At 44.6% G+C, this 12059-nt stretch overlaps 1 protein-coding gene across 1 annotated transcript in view; it reads right to left on the bottom strand.

Moving 5' to 3' along the window:
• RAB3B (RAB3B, member RAS oncogene family) overlaps positions 1–9581 on the bottom strand; it is an 89412-nt gene extending 79831 nt beyond the window's left edge. The window contains exon 1 of the mRNA XM_066594763.1: positions 9392–9581. The gene's annotated coding sequence lies outside the window, so the exon portion shown is untranslated. The remainder of the gene's footprint in view (positions 1–9391) is intronic.
• Between the last annotated feature and the right edge of the window lie 2478 nt (positions 9582–12059).

Genomic DNA, 12059 nt, shown 5'->3' with positions numbered 1-12059 from the left:
GTCAGTGTGCACCTGCGATCAGTTCTGCTGGAGGGCGCGCCGGGCAGAGGAGAAGCGACGCTTCTATAAGGGGGAGGGGGCAAGTATGTGGGTCTCGGGGGAATAGGGGGCCGCTGTGGGATGTCACTTACTACTGGGGGCTGCTGTGGGGTGTCACCATTACTACTGGGGGCCACTGTGGGCTGCTGGGTGGGGGTTTCACTATTAATCGCTGTGGTATGTTTACATGTGGCAGAAATGGGCACGGCTATTTCACAATAGACAGCGTGCAGATTTTGACAGCTTTTTGGATGCGGAAATGCTGCAGAATTTTCAACAGAAATTTCCGCCAAGTACATTCTGCAGTATTTCCGCATCCAAAAAGCAGTCAAAATCTGCACGCTGTCTATTTTTTGAAGTGGCCCTGTCCAAAAAAAAAATAAAAAAAAAATAAAAAAACAACAAAAAAAAAAAATCGTACATTGTGATAAGCCCCACCCCCTGACCTGCTGTCACATTGCAGTAAATAAGTGGGTTTTGGGTTGCAGTTTGGGCACTTGGTCTCTAATAGGTTCGCCACCACTGGTATAGATGTTACTCTCTCTCTGCTGGGTTGGAGTAGATCTGGTTGAATCTGATGTCCTGGCTGTGGACAATGGCCTTTTTGATGTGCTTAGGATGATAACTGTCCTTTCTGAGGTATGTGGGTCGATCAATTGGTTTTCAGTATAGGGATGCCTGTATTGAGTTGTTCGAAATTTTTATGGTGGTGTCCAAAAAAGTTGATTTCAGTATACGAGTAGCTTAATGTCAGGTTTATGGTGGGTGGAACCCATTGAATCTCTCATGGAATTTTGTTAGTTCTTGTTCAGTGTTGGTCCAGATGATTATGATGTCATCAATGTAGCGGAAGTTGGCCAATGGTTTGCTGGGGCAGGAGGCCAGAAAATCACTCTCCAGTTTTGCCATGAAAAGGTTGGCATATTATGGTGCCATTTTACTGCCCATGGCGGTTCCAGTTAGTTGCAGGAATCTCTCTTTGCCAAAGCAGAAATGATTGTGTGTGAGGGTGAACCTTGTGAGTTGTAACACGGATTTAGAGGCAACCCCATTGGCCTCAAGTTGTGCCTTGCAGGTGGACAGTCCATCTTCATGTGGGATGTTGGAGTATAGGGACTCCACATCCATGGTGGCCAGGATGGTGTCATCAGGGAGGGGACCTATGGTTGATAGATTGTTCAGCAGGTCCGTGGTGTCCTGCAAGTAGCTGATTGTGTTCCTCACCAATGGTTTGAGAATACCTTCCACCCATCCTAAGATTTTTTTCAGTGAGGGTTCCCACACCTAAGATAATGGAGTTCTTTTAAAACTGAACAGTTTTTAACGGAATGTGGACCAATTACAAACTGAAGCAGAACTCATGCATGCAAATACCTTTTTTGGGGTAGAGTAACTACTGCTGAACACAAATACGACAACGAAAAGTTTTTATTGGCTTTCATTTTGAGGATATTAACCATAGGCCTATTACTATTAGCATGCATTTCGTGATGTAAACAATTCTTGCAGACTACAAAAAAAAAAAAGAGCTAATTTTGCATTTTCACTGTCATATTCGTGTTGAGCACAAAAAAAAATGACTAATTTTATTTCAGCAACATGACTTTTGTAAAAATTTGTTGACCAGTGTTATTGGATATGCAGGTCCTTGCACACTCCACAAGTTTCACCCCGGGATGTCTGCCAGAGCTATTCCTCCAAGCCAGAAAAAATGCACACAATACACGCTCTTGGCTGGTGGGTGGTGGCTGGGCTTCTCCCTCCCCTTCCCTCTAAGGTCACTCAGAAAAACCGAAAGCGAATGGAACAGAGTCAAATTGAATCCAAACAGAGCAAAAAAAAAAAAAAAAAAGGATTTCTCTATATGGATCCAGTTTATTTATTTTTTTTTTAAATAAAAAACAACTGCAGTAGAAAACAAATACTGAGTGACGGACAGATGTGAAACCACTCTAAGGGTATGGTGCAACAAGTGCACATTTTGCAATGCAGTTTTTGAAACCAAAACCAGGAGTAGTAGTATATGTCCTTTATATGTTCTTTTTTTCTTCTGATCCACAGCCGATTTTGGCTTCAAAGGTTGTACCAAAAAGATGAACAAACCCTGCAACTAAGGCAGCACCCCAATATGTATGCAGTGAATTCTTGCTAGTGTCAGCTGGAGGTAAAAAAGTTTTTATTCATTCACTAAGCGATTGTGGAAGGGAAGTGGCAGGATGTTCATTACTGGGCACCCTCTAAGCATGGGCCTTACAGCAGTGCTTTCATGAAAAGTATGCCACTACACTTCTAGGCAGGGGTGTCAATAGGCATTTATGTTCTAAGTGCATTACCCCAAACTTTTTACCTGCCCAGCAAGCAACAGCTAGTCAGTCACTCACAGCTGTTGTAGCCCAACAGAGTGCACCACAGCAATGTGGACTTTGCGGAAGCTTGTATAAGGGTTATGTCAGGGACCTCCTGCACTCTAGTCAGCAGCTCTTTCCGCTGAGCTATCCAGCCTTTAAACAGCTCCTCTTAGCAATGATAATGTAGTTACTGGTCTGTTCCCCTGTCCTAACCTCGTCTCTGTTCTTGATTAGGCTCACTATAAAAGCCTGGCCCTGCCACTTCTTCAACATGTGATTATTGTGCTCCACGGCCTTAGTCAAGCTTCACCCCCAACCTCCTCTTCTACAAGTGACTTGAGACCTTTCGTTATCAATGTCTGGCTTTCCTCCTGACAATGTTATCTGCCTCCTCCTTTGTACTGTGACTTGAGACCTCCCATTATAGAACTCTGGATTTCCTGCTGACAATGCTACCTGCCTCCTCCTTTGTACTGTAACCGGAGACCACCTGTTGCCGACTGCTGGCTCTCCCCTGACTACTCTCTGGACCTGCATGGCTACTAAACCCGTGGCTCCAACCTAGTGCCAGATACGCTACAGGTTACTGTGGCAGGAGGGCCAAACCCCTAGGCACACTTGAGACCGCCCATCTCCCTACATTTAAAGAAATCTCATCACTAGAGCTTCACAAAGTTTCAGGGGGCTGGCAGAGATGCAGAGTGGGACGCACTAGCATTATGGCCATTTAATGGTAGCCATAGAGAGACATAATTACTTTCTGGGAAGTCTCAGAGGGGACACAGGACAACATGCCTGTGTACAGCCGATATCTACAGTGGATTTTATTTATTAACAGTATGGTAATGTTATTCAGCCATTATGTAGTGGTCATGGGCCTTGTATAGTAATATTATTAGTCTTTGTAAAGTGTATTATACCCTCGGGTTCTAAGAGGATTAAGTAATGCTACAAACAGACCCTTATTTCTTATATTTAAGGACTCAGTAGTGTTGGGGGTCTGTTCCACTGGATTGGCGCATAGCCGATATTCAAAAAGCGTCAAAAAGCGAACCTGTAAACTACAGGCTGGTAAGTCTTACTTCTAAGAGATGCTATCCTGGAGGATTTGAAGGAAATAGCTGTATAACTCCATATTAACATGGGTTTATGAGAGATCGCTCCTGTCAAATCAATCTGATCAGCCTCTATGAGGAGGTAAGTTCTAGACTGGATCGGGGAGAGTCATTGGATCTTGTGTATCTGGACTTTTCCAAAGTGTTTGATACTATGCGGTATAAAAGGTTGGTATATAAAATGAGAATGCTTGGTCTGGGTGAGAATGTGTGTAAGTGGGTACATAACTAGTCAGTGATAGAAAGCAGAGGGTGGTTATAAATGGTACAGACTCTCATTGGGTCACCGTTACTAGTGGGAAACCACAGAGGGTAGTATTGGGTCCTATTTTCTTTATATATTTATTATGACCTGGTAGAAGAATTGTATAGTAAGATATCAATATTTGCAGAGGATACAAAACTATGTAAAGAAATTAACACAAGGCAGTTTCAAGAGGATCTGGATAAGTTGGGAGCAGAAAAGTGGTAAATGAGGTTTAACACTGATAAATGTAAGGTTCTGCACACGGGCAGAGGAAATACATGTCACCATTACACACTAAATGGAAAACCACTGGGAACACTGGCATGGAAAAGGAGTTGGGGATGTTAGTTATCTGTAAGCTTAACTGGAGCAACCAGTGTCAGGAAGCTGCAGCCAAGGCAAATAGGATCATGGGGTGCATCAAAAGAGGTCTAGGGGCACATGACGAGAACATTGTTCTTCCCCTTTAAAAGTCACTGGTCAGACCACACATGGAATATTGTGGACTGTTTTGGGCATCGGTACTCAAGGACATATCAGAGCTTGAGTGGGTACAAAGACGGGCAACTAAAGTAATAAATGGAATGCGTGGTCTACAAAACCCAGAGGGGTTATCAAAACTGGGATTATTTTGTTTAGAAAAAAAAAAAAAAAAAAAGACGGCTGAGAGGCGATTTAATAACAATGTATAAATATATCAGCGGACAATACAGGGATCTCTCCGAACATTTATTTATACCCAGGACTGTGACTGTAACAAGGGGGTGCTCTTTACGTCTAGAGGAAAAAAGGTTTCTACATCAACATAGAAGGGGGTCTTTACTGTAAGAGCAGTGAGACTATGGAACTCTCGTAGAATGGTGGAGTTGGAAGGGACCTCCAGGGTCGTCGGGTCCAACCCCCTGCTCAATGCAGGATCACTAAATCATCCCAGACAGATATTTGTCCAGCCTTTGTTTGAACACTTCCATTGAAGAACTCCCCACCTCCTGTGGTAACCGGTTCTACTCATTGATCAACCTCACTAATATCTAATGTGTGTCTCTTCCCTTTCAGTTTCATCCCATTGCTTCTAGCCTTTCTTGCAGTGCAGTGCAGTTGAGAATAGGGCTGATCCCTCTGCACTGTGACAGCCCTTCAGATATTTGTAGACCGCTATTAAGTTTCCTCTCAGCCTTCTCTTCTGCAAGCTAAACATTCCCAGATCCTTTAACCGTTCCTCATAGTACATGATTTGCAGACCGCTCACCATCTTGGTAACTCTGCCTGAGGACGTGGTGATGGCAAATCCGATTTGAAAAAAAAGATGGAGTTCAAGAGGGGCCTGGATGCCTTTCTTGAGCGATACAATGTTATAGGTTATAATCATTAATAACTTCAGAAGGGTCGGTGATCCGGGTTTTACTCAAATTGCCAGATTGGAGTCACAAAGGAATTTTTTCCCCTTAAATGGGGAAAATTGGCTTCTACCTCATTAGGTTCTTTTGCCTTCCCCTACATCATCACTGGGGGTGGGTAAAATAGGCTGAACTGGATAGACATATGTCTTTTTTTGGCCTTACATACTATGCATTAAGTGTGTTTGTATTCAGTTACTGTATGGTAATGTTTGGTCAGTATCTAGTGGTATTGTTTGGATCTTGTATACCATGTAGAGTGTCATTTTCAATAATACGGTAGTATGAAGCTCATCTTCAATTATTGTATGTGGGTGATATATGGTGCAAATATAGCAACAATGATAAAATATATTTCCATATCATTTTTATAATTTCTCTTTTTTTTTTTAATTATAAATCTGCACCAAAATCCGCAGGTCCCCTTCCCCATACACATGAATGCTCGGGTCAGCTGAGCATTCATGTGGTTTCAATGGGCAGACTGGAGTAAGCTGCGATCAGACAGCTCTGGTGGCAGCTTATCTCCACAGTGAACAAAGGTAAGCCCCCACCACCACCACCTCATCCTTCCCAGATATCATCTAATGGGAGGGTCAGGCCACTCTCATACAGAGGGTCAGTAAAACACCTCAATTTTCTATCCGCATTCAACAGTGTTTAACGCACCCCCATTATTTTAAAGGGTGGTGAGGTGCATTAAAAACGTGTAAACGCACCAAGATAGAGCAGACAGCATGCAAAATGCGCAGAGTTTAAGCGCAGGTCTGCGAGACCCCATTGAAATCAATGGGAGCGTTGTACCACGATTGGCGTGGTGTTCAAAACTCTATGATAATAGCAGTAAAAAGCGCATGTGCGAGAGGGTCCTCAGGAGAGCCTCACACAAATACAGTAGTTGGCAAGTTCTGGGTGACTTTTCCTTAATGTGTACGGGCACCTTTACCAAGATGGGAATACACAGAGACCCTCTGATCCTGGAAACAAGCTTTGTCCAGGAACTAGAGAGAGGTATATTACTTGCTGCCCTCTTTTCTAGAATTTCTGCCACCGATCCGCCTGTCTCTGGGGCCTCTATGGCCTTCCAAGATGACAATGGCGCTTCTCACTACTCAGTAGTCAGACGGCACATGCTACTTTTGGATTGTTCAGCGCAGGCCAATCAGAGCAGTATGCAGTATCTTAGGGCTACTAATGCACCACCAGTGCTCAGTGTGCATCAAGTAATAATAATATAATAATAATAATCTTTATTTGTATAGCGCCAACTTATTCCGCAGCGCTTTCAGGCATGGATAAATGCAAAACAATACAACAATTACAATGTGAGGTACATTGGGTTAGACACAAATGGGTTGAGGGTGGTACAGGAGGTGCAGGGGGTGGGGAACACAGGCAATAGGAAATTTTATGTACAGATCATTTATCAGAAGGCAAACAGGGTGGAGCACCATAGGGAGGGGCGAGGGACTAGGTCAGGAGATTTGGTATGCTTCCCTGAAGAGGTGCGTTTTTAAGGCAGGTCTGAAATTTCCTGCATCGGGAATTGTCCAGATGCCTTAGGGTAGAGCGTTCCAGAGGATGGGTGCTGCTCTGGTGAAGTCCTGTAGGCGAGCATGAGAGGTTCGTATTACAGGGGTGTTTAGTCTGAGGGTGTTATCCGATCGGAGTGAGCGCGCTGGGTGGTATACTGACAGTAGGGAGGCGATGTATGGTGGCGCAGCGCCATGCAGAGCTTTGTGAGTGAGGTAGAGGAGCTTAAATTTAGTTCTGCAGTGGATGGGCAGCCAATGCAGCGACTGGCATAATGCAGAGGCGTCTGAATAACGACTGGATAGAAAAATGAGCCTAGCTGCTGCATTTAGTATGGATTGGAGTGGAGCGAGCCTAGTGCGGGGAAGGCCAATGAGTAGTGAGTTGCAGTAGTCAAGCCGGGAGTGGATGAGTGCAACCACGAGCGTCTTTAGCGTGTCCGTGGTTAGGAACGGACGTATTTTAGCAATATTTCTGAGGTGCATGTGGCTTGTTTGGGCCAGAGATTGGATATGGGGGGCAAAGGAGAGGTCAGAGTCCAGTGTGACCCCAAGGCATCGGGCATGCCGTCTGGGGGTTATAATGGTCCCAGACACTGGAATGGAGATGTTGAGGGGAGGTCGGTTAGAAGGTGGAAAGACAAGGAGGTCAGTTTTAGAGAGGCTTAGTTTGAGAAAAAGGGAGGACATAGTGTTAGAGACAGCGGACAGACAGTCGGTGATATTTTGGAGGAATGTTCCAGAGATCTCACGAGAGGAGGTGTATAGTTGGGTGTCGTCAGCGTAGAGATGGTATTGGAGGCCAAATCTGTGGATGGTTTGTCCAATTGGGGCAGTATAGATAGAGAAAAGAAGGGGACCAAGGACCGAGCCCTGGGGTACCCCGACAGCGAGAGGAAGTGGAGCAGAGATAGAACCAGCAAAGGAAACACTGAAAGAGCGGTCAGAGAGGTAGGAAGAGAACCAGGAGAGAGCAGTAATCTAGGAATCGACACCGCCATCTTTGAAGTCTGCAGAGGGGCCCCAGAAACTAGCAGATCAGCACCATAAGGAGGGGGTGGGGGTGGGGTCTCATTAAAGGGGGTGTCTGGATGGGATACAGTTTTTAGTTCCTAATCACAGATCCAAATCAGAGAAAACAGTTAAACTAGCGGTACTTACCCATCCATATCCCTAGTGATCCAGCGCTGCAGCCCCTGGTTTCGGTTCCCAGACAAACACTATCTGACTACTGCAGCCCATCAGAAGCTGCAGCGGTCAGGTGCCGTTCTCCTGACATAATGGCTCCCAACATCTAAGCGGTGACGCCAACAGAATGGTACCTAACTGCTGTGGTCAGGTTGTTTCTGTTCTGAAAGATCTTTCTTGGTCTCTGGTCCTGACCATTACAGTCTGCTGATAATTTCCACTTAAAGGGCTCGTGTTGCAGGTGGTGGACCACAGGGCTGCAATGCTGGATTGCTGAGGATGTGCAAGTACCAAAAGTTGTCACTGATTTGGACTCATTGTTAAAGGGATTCTGTCACCAGGTAAGTTTGACTCTGAGTCACAGAGGCGGGCCATGCTGGCTTCTCCCCACCCACAGTATGCACAGTGACAGCTCTCTCCCTATACACAAAAAGGGAGAGAGCGGTCAGTCTGTATGAGGCAAGTTGGGAGGAGGCAGCATAGCCCACCTCCACAACTCGGAGATCAGCATCAAACTTCATGAACATTGTGACAAAATCCCTTTAATATAAACACTATTGCAGCCAGACAATAGTGTTAAGGCTGAATTTACGTTACATTTTCCTATACTACATGCGACGTGTCTGGAGCTCAGATTTCCGCCATAGATGTGCCAGCGGATCCGCACACGGATTAGCCGGATTGTCATTCAATGGGGCTAATCCACAGCTTTTGCATATAGAATCTGTAGAAATAATGAATATTCTGTGGATTTTAGATTGTTTCTGCTGCATACAAATGCAGTATAAAATACTGCACTCACTTGCATTAGCTGCTCAGTATCGGCAATCTTGGGCATACCTTGCTCTTCTGTACTTGCATAGGACGTAATCCTGAGCGACTACTTTATTACTGTTGTATAGCAACGAATTGAGCAGCTGCCGACTCTTAAGACAGCGCAGATCAGAACTTAGTCCCCTTTTGGTCAATGACAAATGATTGGCTACAAAAGGATACATAATATCCTTCATACCAGACTGAAAACTAAATAAATCTGTTACACTGTATCAAGTAGTATATGACAAGTCTAAGGGAGGATTTCAACCCCCATGAATGTCATAGCTACCATCAGACAATAGGTCAATTCTCATTAAAGAACAGGTGATTATTAACCCTCTGTAGCCCTGGAGACAGAGAGTGAGCAGCATTTTCAGGACCCAGGTAGTAGCAAGAGTCAACATGAGGCAATTTCCTCAGGAGGTTACATACAAGCTGATCTGAGACATAAGGGAGGAGGAAGGGGGAATAAACATAGGAAACAACAGCACCAAGTCTAATTATATATACTGTATATGTAGGAAATCTGGGAGCTAAAACTAGAATAATCAATAATACACTTAAATCTACTGCATAAATGAGGCTGCAGGTCATCTCAAGTCTCAACAGTCTTAGCCAAGTCATAATATGCTGAGACTTAAGGTTCCACCACATTTAGACAGCTACAAGTTGAAGATGAAGAATAGACGACCACTTAGAACTTCCTTACCTCTGTCTCTCGTGAGGCACCTTCAGGATCCTGATTACCCTGGAGTTCCAGTTAACTCTTGAATGCCCCTTTGGTCTGCCCTCCTTATGGTTTCAGCTCCCAGTCCTGCTTGTCCCTGCCTCAGCTATCAGCCCTTGCCATGTCTTGTATACAACTTTCCATTCTCTCTGTTTAAATCCCCTACAAGTAATCAGCTCAGGTTTAAAAGGACCAAGCACTTGTGGGAGTGCCCAGCTGTCATGACGTCAGAAGGGTGTGTCCAAGCACCAATTCTGCATCCCAGGGGGAGAGTATGCATTAACCCCTTAGTTAGCAAGTACAGTAAATCTTGCTGTGATGGCTTAGTGCTGGTAGAAGGCAGTGCAGGAGACTGAAGGAAAGTAAAAGGGAGGGGAAGAGAATTCTTTTATAACATGAGCATATATTTTTAATATCATCAGTTCCTTCCCTTAAAATAGCTATAGATGCATCTATATGGCTAATGCTGCAGATAAATGTGTGTCTATGTTTACAGTTATTATAAATCAGATTTTTGTTGGTCTCTGGTCCTGACTATTACAGTCTGCTGATGATTTCCAGTTGAAGGGCTTCTGTTGCAGGTGTTGGTATCGCCATGCAGATTCAGGATGTGATGCAGCAGAAGGAGTGCCAAAAATATACAATGTTTGTTTAAGGACAAAGTAATGCAAGTGAATAATGGTATAATGGCAAGTAAGCAATTTACATTTTACAATAGAATTACTTAAAGGGATATTCCGGTGGTAGGATTTTTTTTTTAAAATTTTCATTTATCCACTGGATGGGTGAACTCTGATAGATCGTGGGGGTCTGACTCTCACTGATCCTGAGAATGGGGGATCCATGTCCCCGTTATTTCACAGTTGAAGATGCAGGCTCCCATTTCTGTAGTGTAGTGGGGAATGAAGTCACTAGTCCAGTGGATGAGTGAAAACTTGAAAGAGCATCCTATAAATGGCATACCTCTTTAACATAACATAATGAACAGTTTGCCTTTAGAGTTTATTATATAGGCTCGCACTCCTGTATCACTATAACCGTGAGCAATGCGCTTGTTAAAAAGTGCAGTTCCTTTGGCATACTATGTCCCTGTTCCTTCTATGTCCCTATAGTGTGCACACCTAGTATTGAAATTGAGGCCATCCTCACTTACAGTTGTGTTGTTTAGGAATCACCGCTTCCACTGACTCAGGGTGCCTTAGGTCAGGAGTGCAACTCCACCACATCTTTCGCTTTGCTTCTGATCGCAGTCTAGATGTCTTATTGGATTCAGGTAATAGCAAAACCATTTTCTCCTCTTGGACTCCTGGCAGATGGCACACCAGGTCCCTCTTGGATGGCACCGAAGCAACTCTCTCACAGGATGGCACACTATTCCTGCTGCTTTTCCTCTGCCTCACAGTCTGAAGCCCCTCTGTAGGCTGTCGTGTCTCTTCCTGATGGTGCTCCTGCAGCACCTCCTGCTCACTTACAGTCCCTGTTACACTGTTACACTCTCCTGTGGTGCAGCATGAAATTACTTTTTATTTACCATGCATCAGTAAATCAGTATTCCACTAAGCATGCTCAGTTCTGCTATGTTGAAATTTGGTAAAAATTTCAGTGCATCTTACAATCCTTTGCCATAGCAACCTTTTAATTCTTAAGGCCATTTACACGCAGCCGACAAAATCTCAAGGCCATTTTTTTGAATGGAGTCATATATATAAGCGATTTTTTTTATTTTTTTTTTCCCTGCAACGTGGTGCTGGAAAAAATAGCAGCATGTCCTGTCTTTAGGCATTCCTTCGGAAAACATCCTCCATTGTTTTCAATAAGGCTGACAAAAGCTTTGCACAGCATGCAAGGTGCCTGCGAGTGCAATGCGAGGTTTCCCATTAAAAACAATGGGACACACTTGCCGATCCAGCGGATCGCTGCTTCCCTGGAGTAAAGTGAGGCGTTTTTGACACAAAAACGCCTTGCATCCACAGGGAAAATGCACATTAGCGAGCGCAATATCTGGCTGAGTTTCATGGCCCGATATCGCACTCGCCTGCGTGAAATTAGCCTTAGAGGAGCCCCTAAATATGACTTTTTGGAATTTTTCTATTGATGATCTCTCTTCTCTTCACTACGGAGAACTGAAGTTATTTGTGTGTTTTTATTTTATGTAAAGTCTACAAGCTGTCTCCCCTCTAACCCCCCGACACTTTAGGACGAGCTCAGTTGGTTCTGCAGGAAAAGTACATTACAGTTTTGGATAAACTAAGCTTGCTCTACTTCAAACGGCTGTAGCTCCGGTTCTGTCAGACCTGCAAATCTGCTTTTGGTGTCATTTTAAAAGCTAATATTATTGGCACCAGATGCTTAAAGGGGTTGTCCCGCGCCGAAACGGGTTTTGTTTTTTTTTCAATAGCCCCCCCGTTCGGCGCGAGACAAACCCGATGCAGGGGTTAAAAAAGAAAACGGGATAGTGCTTACCTGAATCCCCGCGCTCCGGTGACTTCTTACTTACCTGGTGAAGATGGCCGCCGGGATCTTCTCCCTCGGTGGACCGCAGGGCTTCTGTGCGGTCCATTGCCGATTCCAGCCTCCTGATTGGCTGGAATCGGCACGTGACGGGGCGGAGCTACAAGGAGCCGCTCTCCGGTACGAGCGGCCCCATTCA

The sequence above is a fragment of the Eleutherodactylus coqui genome, chromosome 3 (assembly GCF_035609145.1).
Source record: "Eleutherodactylus coqui strain aEleCoq1 chromosome 3, aEleCoq1.hap1, whole genome shotgun sequence".
Lineage (NCBI taxonomy): Eukaryota > Metazoa > Chordata > Amphibia > Anura > Eleutherodactylidae > Eleutherodactylus > Eleutherodactylus coqui.
The sequence above is the reverse complement of the archived record's forward strand: the minus strand, read 5'-3'. Positions and strand labels throughout refer to the sequence as shown.